Consider the following 16,184-nt stretch of genomic DNA (forward strand, 5'->3'; position numbering starts at 1 on the left):
ACTACATGATCGTAATCGAACGAAACTGGGATTCGACCTGAATGTCAAGCGGCATTAAACACGCGGTATAGGGACACAGTTCTGAAACACATCCCCTCGCCGTGATACGGGATCAGGTTTCGTGTAAATCACATATCTCCAAATTGAGTGGGGAATCAGGCGATGATTGGATGGGAGGGGATGTTGGTGCTGCATTTGGATCTGAATGTCTTGGTTGTTAATTTAAATGTGGCTCGTTCGTTTTGCCCAGTAAAGCGTCTGTGAAACCCCTTTATGACACGGTCTGTAGTACAGCATATATACACGCCACCGTCAATGGATTACCTGCAAGTACAGAGGTCCCTGGTTTGACCTTCCTGACAGCACGAAGTAAATTTCAGTTTTCTTGCAGCCTTCAAAACATCGATTTCCCTTACGGACAATTACTGAATCCCACACATGAAGTTACAAATTTTCTCTCCAGTTCTTTGAAAATAATTAGACAAAAAACATGTCATGATTTCATCAAGCCAAAAACATCATTATTTGGATAAATTTGATTTTGTGTAACTGAGACAAAATTACAGTATTTTCCGCCTGTCTTCACTCAGCGTTAAGAAATTGAAGAAAATATTGGATAGGAATCCGATCCGTTAAATCTCTTTTAGTATTGATTTGCAGGACAGATAGATTTATCCCCACGGCTACAATGCGAGGTGTCACTAGGAACCCAGCTCCAATTTGATCTTTGGGCAATTAAGTAACCATCCCTAATTTTCACATCATAATATCCTATTATATTATAGTTCAACAAATCGGCATAGTCGAAGATTCTTCTCGACATACCAGAACGGCAACGTGTATATGGCTTAGGGACAACATCTTCAACATCAAGGCACTGTTATTATGGTCTTGTATAGAGACGTGGATTAAGAAAATATCATCCCGGAGTCCTGGTGCCTAAGGGTGTTTCTGTGCTATGTCAATCGCTAAATTCCATAGCAGACAAGATTAACAAAATCTCTGAAAGACTATGCTCACATTCTTATCACGTCGCAAATAATTTACCGTCGTTTCAGAAATTTGTGAGGTTAAAAAGATTGCAAGTGTAAGTGCACAATCTCTCAGAGAGTGTTGTTATTTTTTTACTGTTAATGTTCAAAGAAAAGATGTAAAAATATAGAGATTCAGAATTGGCATGCTTAATTTATTTCTTCATCTTTTCTAAATCAGTATTCTAATAAGTCTGTAGATGAACCAGAGAAATATATTAGTGAGTTATGTCCAAATAAAGATCTTATCAGCATATTATGTAAATTCCGATGTCTGACCCATAAGTTGGCTTCGTTACAATGACAAAGTCCACACTGAATTTACTAAGTGCAATAAATGTAATCATAATATAACCTTTTCGTTTGTCCGTTTATATTGAAAACAGAAAGCTCCACTTCCCAAGCTACTATTACATGTATCCAGCACGAGCAACTTCAGTCAACTATTCGCAACAAAAGATGTGGCATATATCGCTATATAATCTGCCTGAATAATGTATAATAATCTAATGTATTGTACTTTTGGCCATGTGGCCTTTGATACCTAATGGACTTTGTATTCTTCTTTACTAAATTCTCAGTTTTTTACAATCCTTGATTGTACCATTAATTGTCTCAAGCGTCTATTCACTGCACATTGATTTTTATAAGTTCGTAAATCTGTAACACACTCATGTTTCCGCTGTATGAGTGTTATGTACGTATGAATTTGATTTATGTCACAATTTGAAGGCTATCCAAGACTACCTGGCGGCTTGAGATACACAATTAACTTTTAAGGAACAATTAATAGAACTGTCATTGAAACATTATTAAATGAATTTTCACAAATCTAACTGAAGTATGCAAATGGTGTTCCGGGTTCATTGTAATTTCAGAATCGAAAAATATTGAAGCATTGAAAAGTCACCAGCGGTTTCGGACGACCAGTTGCACGATTAGTTGCAAATAAGCCATAAAATTGTCATTATCGATATCTCGCGGCGCTGCGTAAACAAACCACCCCTGCATGGTAAATTATATGGTACCTCTGTCACGTCACAAACCATTACTGGTGTTTCCCGGCACTCAACCTGCTGCCACTGTACGAATTGGTAGCAATCTGATGCAAAATAATAACCCAAAGGATTGCTAGCTCGAAGAGGCTTGGCGAATTCTCTGCTTACGCATGAAGATGATGCCCATTTATGGAAAGTGCTCGAAGGCCCGTTGAAGTTAAACACCCGTGCACATGGTCGGTTAGTTTAATATACAGCCAATTAGCGTCATCGATTTCAGCCTACCTCCGACGTGAACAGGCTGATTATTCAAAGACTTAAATTGAGAACCACTCTTGCTGCGGCCATTCCAAGCGAACCTTTGCTCCAATCAAGTGTCTCTAACGTCGAGATCTGTACGCGCGCACAGGTGAGAAACTTTTACTGTAACGCGTTGTTGTATTGTTGAATTATGTTGAACTATCTTGATGCGAGGAACAACTCGTCTGTCGTTGTCGTAGTTTAACTCGTTGAACCGTCACATAGTTTGGTTAGACGTGTTTTATTCTTTATATTGCATATTTCATATTGGGTGAACATCCACTGATCGTATTTTGTGACGTTCGATTATTTGGTTTTAGTTAACATTGCCTTTACCACTGTCACTTTTCGTTAGAAACGCTTCCTAACCACATCTGTGTTCCTCCTTCACAATGAAGTGGGTACCGTGTAATATACAGGAGTTGGTTGTTGGTCACTCACTGTTTTTGGTGTGAACAGTGAGTGTTAATGACATCAAACACGTTTATGAGCACCTGTATTACGTTCACTGGCTGATACCGTAGATGCCTTGATTACAAATATGACCAGTTTGGTTGATCACTATCACATATCACTAGTTTACGAATTCCAATAATCAGAATGGTATACTTAGTAATAGGTTACAATGTGTTCCAGTCAGTGAAGTTGAAGTAGCAATTGTTTTGTAACCAGTGGAATGGTCTGTGGGGATACGAATGTTGGGAAGCCTGTTAGCATCCGTCCTCTCTCACAACGTGTATATACGTTATATACTATTTTACTGGCTAAATACATACACAGACGGCGTTGATAAGATCATGTTCCTGCACCATGTTACTACACATGCTTGTTTAGACCAAGTTGGTAATCCTGGGCTTTCTGCCAAGAGCGAGTGTCCAATGCATTCATGTAAATGTACTACGTTCATTAATTATAGTGTAATGGCAGTCTACCTTCCAAGCATTATCTTCGTCGATAGAAGACACCTGAAGTATTCTGTATATGATGAACGAAATTCAAATGTTATTAGAAAACCATGAATTGACCAATATCTACGTTGTCGTTTACGGGGATCTGCGATCCATCAATTACAGATCTATATAGTCGGCCATACTCGTTTCTAATTCGCATGCACTGTTAATTGTGAAAGTATTAAACACATGATAGGTCTGTGTAGCTCCAAACGTGCATAGGATTGCATTTAAATCAGAAACGGAGCAATTTTGGCGTGTTTTACCGTGTCACGTTTTGGAACTTTACACATGAAGGGGCAACAATTTCACTCGTAAGCACACCTTTCCCCCAATATACACGTGTCTGTGGGCCTAAATATGATTATATCATAGACATCTTTCGATATTATTATACGAGCATGTATGTTATACTGATTTTACGAAATGAGTGTCAGAATTCTTGCATTTCCCGAGCGAGAGCGAGGGTAAAACATGAATTCTTACGCGTGTTCGTAAAATCAGTATGACACACATGTGAGTGTAATAATTTCTTTATTTAAGAATATATTTTCACTTTGTGTGAGTTTATTGGAGTATGAACTTTCATAGAGTGAGGATCAAACTGTATGCACGTCGGAGTTTTTATGTCACTATTTTTAAATTACATAGGCCTAGATCTATACACAATTGTATTTACTTCGTGTAACTTCATGTTTATACTGACAGCCACATAACAACCAACTGTGTCGCGGAAGAAAATAGTTTCTCAAAATGAGAGGTGACGTGAGAGTGCGTATGCTCAACTTACGCTACAGGAACATTTGTAGCTTCTTTACAAGAAATGTATTCAAATAGTATTATCATTGGATGAGTGAGTGAGTGAGTGAGTATGGTTTTACGCCGCTTTTAGCAATATTCCAGCAATATCACGGCGGGGGTCACCAGAAATGGGCTTCACACATTGTACCCATGTCGGGAATCGAACCCGGGTCTTCGGCGTGACGAGCGAACGCTTTAACCACTAGGCTACCCGACCGCCCCTATCATTGGATGAGAAAGGTAAGTCAGTCACAATGACAACGCGTCGTAATACATGTACATCAAGTACAAGACGGATTTTGTCGATACTACACTAGTTTGGATGCGCATTACTTCGTTTTGTTCACTAGAGTGGGTCGTATCGAGGATATTCGTCAACGTCCATGCAGTCAAACTCTCTGACGTTTCTCAATGTATTTAAAACTCTGCGTTCAAGATTAAAGAGTATAAATGAGCAGAAACAACGCTTTGTAAGTATTTGTGCTAGGGAATTCCCCGGGTTTCCCCTGGGAACGTGGACGTAGTCCGTCAGTGTTTACGTCATTTCAAGAATACGGCCTCGTGAAAAATGTAAAAACGTCCAAATGAGTCATTCATATACTTATGAACGTCAAATTCGCGGTCATGTGAGTGTCATCTCGTACATAGGAAAAGCCGTATATCATCTAAACTTCACAACAACAAAATATTACCCATTATTTTTTAATCCTTTTGAGCTCCCCTTTAGGAACATGCATTGATCACCACCGCTGTCCTGGAAAACCACAGTTTGTCGTTTGGCGTCAACAATCTTCAGCTACGTGATTTCTAGTGTGACGTCATTCCGACCTTACGTCACAAATAGGATTCGAATGACGTCGACGATGCCGTTCGGGTGACTGAAACAATACACTGGTGCGCGGGAAGTGATATTTGCACTGGTGCAAATATATATTTTTATCAACTCGGTTATTTCTAACCCGATGGGTAATAAATAGAGGATATTATATGAGTGTATATGTCACACTATGTTTACGACACGAGTGTCTAAATGCCGGAATTTATTCACAAGTGTCGTAAACATAGTATGACATTAACAGGAATGTCTATTTATTACCGAAGATGATGTCTACATAAAGAGACTAATTTTAGTGTTTACCTATAAGCACAGCAAGTCGCAACAGCAGTTGAACCACAATTTGTCGAATGACGTCAACAGTCTTCAGCTAATGTGACGTCATTTCGTCCTCACGTCACAATAAGATTCGAATGACGCCAACAATGCCGACGGAATGACGGAAACACTGTTGTCTCGTGACGTGATATGACCCTAGGGTACATACGATTTTTATGAACCCCGATATGTTTGCTCTCGTACGTAATAATAGGACATTTTGCACAGGATATGGGCGATCATGTTAGATTTCTGTATACATTTAAGCAGAGAAAGAAAGACTGTGCTACCCAAAACTGGTCTACCATGTTTTACAACAAATCATTAGAAATGTACAGCACATTTACATCCATTCTAGACTGTGAATATACTTTATTACACGAACACTCGTTTAGCTTATGGAAGAATATTAACCAAATTTAGAACTAAGATATGTAAAGTGCCCGAAGATGAAAGCCGTATTTTGTATAACTGAGCACAAGGGATGTTACTCCCAAAAAGAAAAGTCCAACATGTATCACAGCATTAGACATATTTGTTCAATCTCTTATTCGGATTCTCTTATTAAACTTGCCAAATATCTAGTGGTAACTATGACTAGACGATATTTGACTATATTTGAACTATGGGTCTTTAGGCATGAACTATGAATAATCTGTCTGCCTGTCATATTTGGCATTGTGTTTATTATATAAACATGCCATACTCTAGACATTTGCTAATGAGGGCTCGGGAAGGAATAGGTTCTGACATGTTCTGACATGTGTAGCAATGTCACAGCATGTTTCCCTGCAACAACACCGATACTAATGACGTCTCTTGTGTAACTTGGTGTATGGTATGGCGGTCCTTGAAATGACATTTATTATTACCATGGAAATCGCATTCCACCCCAACATCATCAGGTCGGGACATGTCGTACTCAACAAAGGTAAGGGTCCAGCGATATGTGCTACAGTCAGAGCCGTCTCAATTCACACTGGCCTCGATTCCAGGTCAGTGAAGCGGCCTCATGCCTGAAATAATATTCATTAGGGTTTACGCATTGTGTTCCAACCATCGTTCTACCATTGTTCCCATTTCAGTATTGATTTTTTTTTGGGGGGGGGGATCGGGGATTCGGTTGTGCATCGTTAACTTTGAACGGCGTTGATCAATGTTCCTCTTTTAGGTAAGGTAGTTCCACCTACACACATATCCTCCTCCTGATTACTGCCTCAGTTATGTCATCACTTGTTAGCCTGACTGACATCGGGACAATAAGTACACCTTGACGTTTGTAATATGGAGAGTAGCAGGCGAAAAGACCATTTGGATCATTTGCCGTTTACAAATTCATGTTTCATTCTGAACAGGAAGTGAATCAGAAACAACCAAGTGCTAGCCATGTATTTGCTTTGTACATTTATCAAAGGCATGTCGATTTTACAGTACAGTCTGAAAGTGATAAATTCCAACAAACCACGCTAAAACACACACTAAATATTTTACCCACGGACACAAGCATTTGAATACAACATCAAAAACGCAAGATAAATGATAAAATGGTGGTATATTGATCTACTCGATAACCTATACTGCTTCATCCAGGCGCAAATTGTACTAAGGTTTGTAACAGTAAAAGTACAGAAGCTAACTACATTGGTAATGACATTAAGTGGACCAGCGCGCTGACTTTACATAGCTGTGCTGACCTTACGTTAGTACATGATGAAAGTGAAGTGATGAAAAGTAAAGTTTACATTTTCAGAAATTATAATATATAAGTATAACCTATAACATCACTATTCGCAAGGGCAAAGATAACTGTTATCATATACAGTTTAAATTGATTGATAACTGAAAACAAATATTAATTATGATGGCATTGCAGAAAAGGCTTTCCACTGACTGTGCCATCTGCTAACTGTGAACGTAAAGAACTACTCGTCATGACAGACTGGGACGGCTTGAGACCGTTACCGTGCGGTTTAGGGGGACACAGAAACTTTCTATTTGTAAATGATAAGATTCACACATTTTATCACAAGCGCTGAAAAGAACAAAACGGTGAGATACAATGTTAATGTTGATTTTTAACCTGTTAAAATCTGATGACCAACACACAATCCATCAATGGGAACACGCTTACAGTTGGGCACTAGGCAGTATCTCTTTTCATAAAACTGTTGACATGAAAAGCTGGAGCTCATAAACATACATTAGCTACAACTATATAATCATATATATGATCAATTCAGCGTTTTAACATTAATTTAATTTCATTACTGAGGTTATTTCCACAGTAAACATTATTTATGTTGCAGAGAAGCTAATGAAATATTTTATTATCAGAATAAATATTGTCGCAGAATAGTTAAGATTGTCGTTATACAATCGTTTTATGCTTTGTCCATAAACGTAACATCTTTACTTTAAGATAAATGCATAGTTCACTTCCACTGTCAGTGATATAAAATAACGCGGGTTCAGTGGGGTAAAGGTAAACATATCATTAATGCATTAAAAATACAAACTTGCATGATAGCCATTAATTATTTTGGAATCAATGTTATCGGGCAACTACAATAGCACTTAGAGTACTTTCATATATTTTTACGTTGAGCATGGTGTCACATGTCATGGACGTCACTTTTCAACTCTGAACGACCACACATATAGCAGTCTCAACTATCGTCACGGCCACGTGCTGTTTGGCAGACTGCAAATACTGTTGTTCACACTCACAACAGAAACAAACTTCTCTTGAACACAATATATTTATCAGCAAAATATGTTCTATATTGCAGTAGAAGGTTGTGCGGTATTAGATTAGTATATATATGCAGATTCAAGTTATTTATCATCACGGTTACTTTATTTAAAAAATTAAAACACCGCGATTTATAGCGTCCAACTAAAGTGGGCCCAAAGTTATATCTCCAATCTAAAAACGTCACACCAACCTTGGCCAATATGGTTAAGTCAACGCCAACCATTCGCGCCCAACGCCATCATAATATCTGAGCAATATAACTGCCAAATGACATAACACGAATACAGAAAGTAAACGTACCACTGATAATTTGGTTATGCAAATAAAGTAAATGTGTAGTTCGCTGTGAACAATTGTGTCTCCTACATGAGCCTGGATTCGATGATCGTTGGTTCGGACTGATCAAGCACCAGAGCCGTCATCGTAAATTTCATCACCGTGGTGTGTCACTTTGCACTCTCCTCCTACGAGGATTGATTAATAGGTTTTGATCCTCACATAAAAGGAATTGTCATAGAGGCATATCCACAAAAAACTTGAGTCAGTTGAGCAAATTGTTTCTGTGTGAAATCAGTAAGGAATGTGCAGTGATAAAGTACTTGCAGGAAAAAACATAAACACCACGGTTGGCTATTTTCCAGAAGACTATGCAATAAACAAGGCATATCACACTGCACTGTTGAGGCAATAGCGGGTTGAAATTTAGACAAGGGGGCGTGGGAAGCTGAGAAAATGTGTGCTCTTCCATCCGAAAATGTAAAGCAAAGAACTGTCTCTGATTTGTATAGACATGAGTTATAACAGAACATTAGAAGCCACTAATAACGATTTCCGTCATCGATACAACATTAAGTGAAGTAACATCCACAATGTTAACACTCAAGTTTATACCTCGCGTATAAAACTGAAAGTATCCCTCTGGTGCCGAATTATTCACAAACAATCCGAGATGCTGTGATGTGTCTGGGAATTATATAGAATTATAGAGAACACAGACAATGGGAAAGGGGAAAAGCGATGGCTTCCAGCAACCGAAACGCTTGATAAGTAGACAGTATGGCCACTGTCATCGAACACCACTTGTGCCTTATGAATATATGCAAACTATAAACTGTGCAGGTCTCAGGGAAGTTGCAACAGTAAACCCAAGCCCGACTGTAGTGTAGCCATGACGTAAATTAGATCAATGAATCTACCTTATTACAGTGGATTTTGTCTAACACCTGTTTTTTGTAACAAATATGGTCATACTGGCGTTTCCAAAGTTCGTCAATCAAACAAAAAATCAAAGTAACTTCGTGGTACGTTGTTCATACATAAAACTGAATGCATACAGTTTTCAAAATATTTTGTTTCTATTATTATTTTTCTGTACACGGTGGTCTTCCGTACACATCTACACCTTCATCAAACAACTTTTAAGCAAAAGTCGTATGACGCTCTTTGAAAACTTCGTACAAAGAGTATGTTCTATTGTACCCACAAAGTTGTGAAATGAAGACTGGATCAGCTGGAATATTGCTCGGCATAAAGGGAGAGTTTTCTTTTGGAAGTTGAAGTCATCCCTCTTGTCATGCAGTCTCAGGTAGCCGATGGTGCAGTGCTGTGATGTCACGATCTCTTCCAGTGCTACTGCCGGAACAAAATATCAAGCAACCTATAAATGAAACTTAAATAGTCTTAAGTGTATCGTTTAGGTTATTTTCTTGACTTCACCCTGAATTATATAAAACAATTGGAATATGTTACAAAACATGCCGCATTTATAACCTTACGTATTTTTAACCTAGCTGAACACTGAGCATCATTGGCAACGTCACCAAGTATACAGGCATAAAGGTAGGGAAATAACACAAAGGTTTCAGACTAGTATTTGAGTTCGAGCATAAATCTTTGAATAAAAATGGTTTGGAGAAGTGGAAATAATCCCGTAACTTCCATGCTAATGTTGACATTTGACTGACGGATGATCAAAGAAAAGGAAGGCATTGATGTGAAACTGACAAGCCTACTTCGGAAAAATAGCATTTGTCAAGAGATCATTTCCGCAAGTTGAATTTATCGTGAGTGATTTGACTTCGGTTTTAATGGAGTCATAACTTTATAAGGGTTATAAGGGTTTCCCAATTTTCTTACCAATGGCACGATAAAGTAAATATCACTGATTGGGGAACATCACCGATCACTTCACATCATAAATACAGACTCTCAAACTTAGCTGTGCACAAACGTCAAACGTGGCCCTTAACATAAGGACCTACACGCTGTACTGAGAGAAGAACTACCTTTACACCGTGTACAGACTATAGCAGCCTCATGAATATGAGTAAATAGTCGGTTCTCAATGTCTGCATGCTTAGTGGCTGAGAGCTGCTGGTAATCCAGGAGAAGTTGGAGAATTCACCAAACGCGTTTGAGTCAAGTAGGCGGTTCACGGAACTTGTGTAAACATATTTGGTTTGTTACAGGTAGATAGGGTGTACGCAGGTCATGACGAAGAAAGTGACTACGCTCCCGTGGACACACCTGTTGTTCATAAGACTATTTAGAGGTCAATATGACAAGTCGATAACAGAATTCTCTAAAAGCCGTTTGATAGAAGTTGATTACGAAAAATAACCCGTCAAAACTCGGTAAACATGACCAAATCATACATTCTCAGGCTCGAGATTTCGCCTATTATGTCATAAATTACATGGCGAAAGAATGTACAAATACATCTCAAGCACTGGCAAAGGCAAGCATTACCACTGGTAGTCGAGAGAGAACATAACAATATCCATAGTACTACTTGTCGCGGACTACTCGCTAGCCCTTTCTTCATATAGGTACGCGCCAGGGGGCGGACTTCATACATAGTCATGCAGGGTTAATTGTCAGGTCACTACTCAACTTGGCCTAGCGTACCCGTAGTTTGCGATAGATTCTTTTCAGATAATACCAGTTCAGTTCTTTATATATATATCCCCGTGTTATGGGTTTTCGGACGCTCAAGAAACGTTCGTAGTTTTCTCGCATGATGGACAATAATTAACTGGATCTCAAACTGGATACTAGTATCTACCTAAAAGTTTGATACATACATACATACATACATTCATACATTCATACATACGTACGTCCGTCCGTCGGTCAAACACAAGCTAGCACCGTGTGTTTAAACACAACGTTTGCGAGTTGAATTATTGAACATGTTCAGTGATTGTAACATGAAATAATGAAGTTTGGCAAGTTGTATTGACTTTAAGATGATAGAAAATGAGAGATGTATCTAGTACTCGAACTTTTGTCGATACGTACAGTACTGTTAAGTAATCAGGTACATTGTTCTTGAAATCAAGTTCAGACGGACAACAACATAAAAACTCAAATACCAATCAAAAACTTTGGTCAAAGGGAGAAAGAATAAAGTGGTTAAAAATGGAAAGGTATACCGTGAAGTACCTTGCATTTTTAAATCTGATTATTTCCGTTGTAAAAGAATAAACAAGAATTAGCATCTTGTTTCCTTCACTGCACATGAGATCAAAGACTCGATGAAAATCCTCACACGTATTTTACGCGCTGGTTTCCTTAAGGACGCGCTTTGATCCTGAAGTTCATATTGTATTCAATTATGTAATGCCATCTAAGTTATGGTCTAAAAGACATCAGTCAATGACTGTAAAAGATTGATATTGCGATTCATCTCAAAAGAATTTCCGGCTCAGTTTGATGTATTCCTCAAATCATCGAACACTCTTTGTAACTTTGTCATTTGTGTAGCTTCTATCAGTAAAATTTGTCGACAATTTCTACATAGTATGTTGCACACATATAGTTGCACACATATTCATAGTTCTGTGTTTAAGAACCATGACAGATCCCTGTTGACGAAGGGATGCGGGATGCCCTATTGGTTTCACACATAGGCGTCATGTGAAGCCTATACATATACTAAGTGTCCATCGCCATCATGTGGCTCTAATAGAACTCACTCACACATTTACTCTGTGGCAGAACTTGGTTGTAGAAATCACATGAAAAAACGTCGTCAAGAGGTTTAGATACCCGTTATTCCACTTTCGTTAGTTCTCGCTTCCCACTATCCGCTGTGCTGTTTGGGTTAGAGTGGTGATATGTCTTATTCATTACCCATTACACTTGTGAACATAGTAAGGTATAGGGTAGGAAGGAAATATGCCATAGATCATGGCACTGATCTATCTGAATCTCACACACATATATATATATACATGCCATGTCGACATTTTCATTCAAATGCAAAATGGCAAATAATTTAACGATTCCATATCAAAACTGTATGTTTGACAATTTCCCCAAACGCTGGCAGCAGAATACAAGGGTAAACCCCGTGGCTTGAGAGCAAATGCTTTGTGTTATGTGAGGTAACAACCATCGCTTGGAGCACATAACAAATTACAGACTGATAAACCGCATCTGATGTAGAGAAGTAAACAAGAGAATTTGACACGGGTGAGAGAAACTCCTAAAATGGAGAAACCTGAGAAACGAGCTGTGATTAAATATCAAAGGAAACACACGACGACGTGAAAAGCACGCTTCCTCCACATGAGTCGCAGGATGGGTTCCCAGAACGTTGATGACAGATCAAACGCTGACCCAGCGGAACATATCCACTGACATTTATAGCACACACACTTACTCACTCACTCACTCACTCACTCGCTCGCTCACTCACTCACTCACACTCACACTCACACTCACACTCTCACACACAGATACACTCACACTCACACTCACACACACACACACACTCACACATACACACACACTCACACATACACACACACGCGCACACACTAAAAAAGAACAAACGAAAAACTTCAAAGTGACGAAGTGATTCAGGACAATGGGCACACGTTACAAAGGGCCTTGGCTGCAGATTGGAATGACCTCCCCATGCCCCCTCCTTTCCTGACCTTGCACCTCCGACTTCTATCTTTCCCATAAACCCTCATCACACTAGCGACGATTTGATATTCATATATATTATAGTTGAAGGTGATTGTATGACATTAAGTGTGGCAAAAAGCCCCAACGATAATTTGTGTATGTCCCTCTGGAGTGAGAGCCTTGTGTATGTCCCTGTGTAGTGAGATCCTTATGTATGTTCCTGTGGAGTGAGATCCTTTTCTATTTCCCTGTGGAGTGAGATCCTTATGTATGTCCCTGTGGAGTGAGATCCTTTTCTATGTCCCTGTGGAGTGAGATCTTTGTTTATGTACCTGTGGAGCCAGGTCCTAGTTTATGTTGTTATGTGTCGATTCCCAAATTGTCGACACGGCTTGATGTAACATGTTGTTTCAATTGTGCAAGTGCTGTAGAAAGCTCGACTCTAAAACGACCTTTCCAGAAATTGTAAGGTATCGGCTCATTCGTAAATGCATCAAATATGCTATATCCAGTCACAGCACGTTGCTATCACATACATCGTGGTTGCAGTAAGGGCATTCTGTTTTTCCAATTTCCACCTTTCCTACTGTTAACATATGTCGTAGACATTAAATTAAGGTATCGTCGTGTTGTAAGAATGCATTTTACATTTCACATGTAGAATACGTGCGTTACCATAAATAATGACGGTATGTTTGATACGCAATAATAGCAATAACAAGGGGTAGTCATTAGATTCAACAGATTATTTGGCAATACCAAAGTCAAATTTGACATAAACATTTCAAAACACACGTCATCAATCGCAAATCCCTACCTGTGCATCTTTGTGCATATCGTATTTAACTGAGGGGCGAAAAGGCTGCAGCCTGTACTGGTCATAGATGAGTAACGGTTCTGTTGGTCAGGGTGGGGACGTTCTGTTTGGCGTTCCAAAGACGAAATATTGTCAAACTACGGTGTGGTTGAACATGGTTTTGTGGTTTCGTGACCAAAATGGGCCCATGGAATTTTAGTTATTCACTTCGATGGTTCATCCCATTGATAAAACTTACGCCGGTGCCATAGGTAACGACTTCATTCTAAAGGACGATATACCCCACCATACAGGGTCAGAAAATCACAGCATATGTTCTGAGGGGAAATATATGGATCGACCAGTGAATCAAGGTCTATATGATACCAAATACTGAAATGTTTCCACTTATAACCTGATGGTTTGAGTGTAATATCTTTACATTGTTACATTGTTCAACCTCAATCAAACATCCAATGGTCTCAGATGGTCTGTTATTGTCAATCCGCCTTGAACGTCTTTGTTGAGTTTAATTTACGTTAACTGTGATGCTACAAAACCGTACAGGCACATAATCTGCTAAGGGTTCAGGTACAACGTGTTTGACCTTGTGTGCGATAAATGTTGATTGTTGTGTAAAATATGCAGTCATTATATGGAATTCATATGGATCTTCACTGCAGAAATCCGTTACAGATTAATATTTTTGGCGGTACTGTAAAGTTGGTCTGTATACCCCCACGGGTCTTCAGCTTTCTAAACTACAGCGAGGCTGATAATCATCGACACACATAGCCACGACAGGACAAGATTAACAGCGGTCGATAAATGAGACCACGAGTATAACGCTGACACGGCCACACTGACAGTGGACGACACACATGGCAATAGTCAGATCTATGTGTGATTGACACACATGGCAATAACTGTACCCTGTCGATAGTCAGATCGATGTTTGATTGACACACATGACAATAACTGTACAATGTCGAAATTCAGATCGATGTATGATTGACACATATGGCAAAAACTGTACAATATCAACAGTCAGATCGATGTGTGATTGACACACATGACAATAAAGGTACAGTTACTGTACAATGTCGACAGTCAGATCGATGTGTGATTGACACATATGGCAATAACTGTACAGTGTCGACAGTCAGATCGATGTGTGATTGACACACATGCCAATAAATGTACAGTGTCGATAGACAGATCGATGTGTGATTGACAAACATGGCAATAAATGTACCATGTCGAGAGTGAGATCGATGTGTGATTGACACATATGGCAATAACTGTACAGTGTCGACAGTCAGATCGATTTGTGATTGACACACATGGCAATAAATGTACAGTGTCGACAGTGAGATCGATGTGTGATTGACACACATGGCAATAACTGTACAGTGTCGTCAGTGGGATCGATGTGTGATTGACAAACATGGCAATAAATGTACACTGTCTGAAGTGTGATCGATGTGTGATTGACACACATGACAATAAATGTACAGTGTCGACAGTCAGATCGATGTGTGATTGACAAACATGGCAATAAATGTACAGTGTCGACAGTCAGATCGATGTGTTTTTGACACACATGGCAATAACTGTACAGTGTCGACAGTCAGATCGATGTGTGATTGACACACATGGCAATAAATGTACAGTGTCAACAGTCAGATCGATGTGTGATTGACACATTTGGCAATAAATGTACAGTGTCGACAGTCAGGTCGATGTGTGATTGACACACATGGCAATAAATGTACAGTGTCGACAGTCAGATCGATGTGTGATTGACATACATGGCAATAAATGTACAGTGTCGACACACATGACAATGTCAATGACGAGTTTGACATAACAGGGTGGAAATTCAGGATTTTCATCCAATGTCAGGTTACTGCAGGAGGAGAGTACGAAATGACACACGAACGCGGATATCATACTGACAAACGAAGGATCATAATCAGGGCGATTTCAAGATGCAATACGCGATCAATGGATGGCAGCAGTCTTTAGGGATGCAACTGAGATGAAGTCGACAATTCTTTCCTTGTTCAGGTTCAGGTCCATCGCATGCGTTTACACATCAGGAAACATACGTTTGTCTGACGTGTGTTAGTGTACACACACATACATATAGATTTGTGGCATTGAATAATGCCTCTTAAAATTATATGTGTCCCTTTCTGATGACATTGATCATAGAGTATGAATTAAATCAAATCTTTCACACGTTACTTGTAGAAATGTTGAGGTGAGGTGCAACAGGGTTTAACGTAGTGTTCACGTGTTTGTGTGTGATATCATGCCGCAGTATAAGATGGGCCCCCACAGAGACACAGTCTATTGAGCCCGATCCGACCAGTCCTTGTTTTGGTACAAGCAAATGTTTCGTGCAGTGTGAGTAAATGATTTCAACCACAATGTGAAGTGGTTGAAGATATGTACTTCGGGTAGAATTCGTAACGACG

General features: G+C 39.3%; 1 protein-coding gene across 1 annotated transcript in view; it reads left to right on the forward strand.

Moving 5' to 3' along the window:
• The first annotated feature begins 2,160 nt into the window (after window positions 1-2,160).
• LOC124132287 overlaps window positions 2,161-16,184 on the forward strand; it is a 35,156-nt gene continuing 21,132 nt past the window's right edge. The window contains exon 1 of the mRNA XM_046496140.2: window positions 2,161-2,438. The gene's annotated coding sequence lies outside the window, so the exon portion shown is untranslated. The remainder of the gene's footprint in view (window positions 2,439-16,184) is intronic.

The sequence above is a fragment of the Haliotis rufescens genome, unplaced genomic scaffold (assembly GCF_023055435.1).
Source record: "Haliotis rufescens isolate VD_foot unplaced genomic scaffold, xgHalRufe1.0.p SCAF_13, whole genome shotgun sequence".
NCBI classification, from domain to species: domain Eukaryota; kingdom Metazoa; phylum Mollusca; class Gastropoda; order Lepetellida; family Haliotidae; genus Haliotis; species Haliotis rufescens.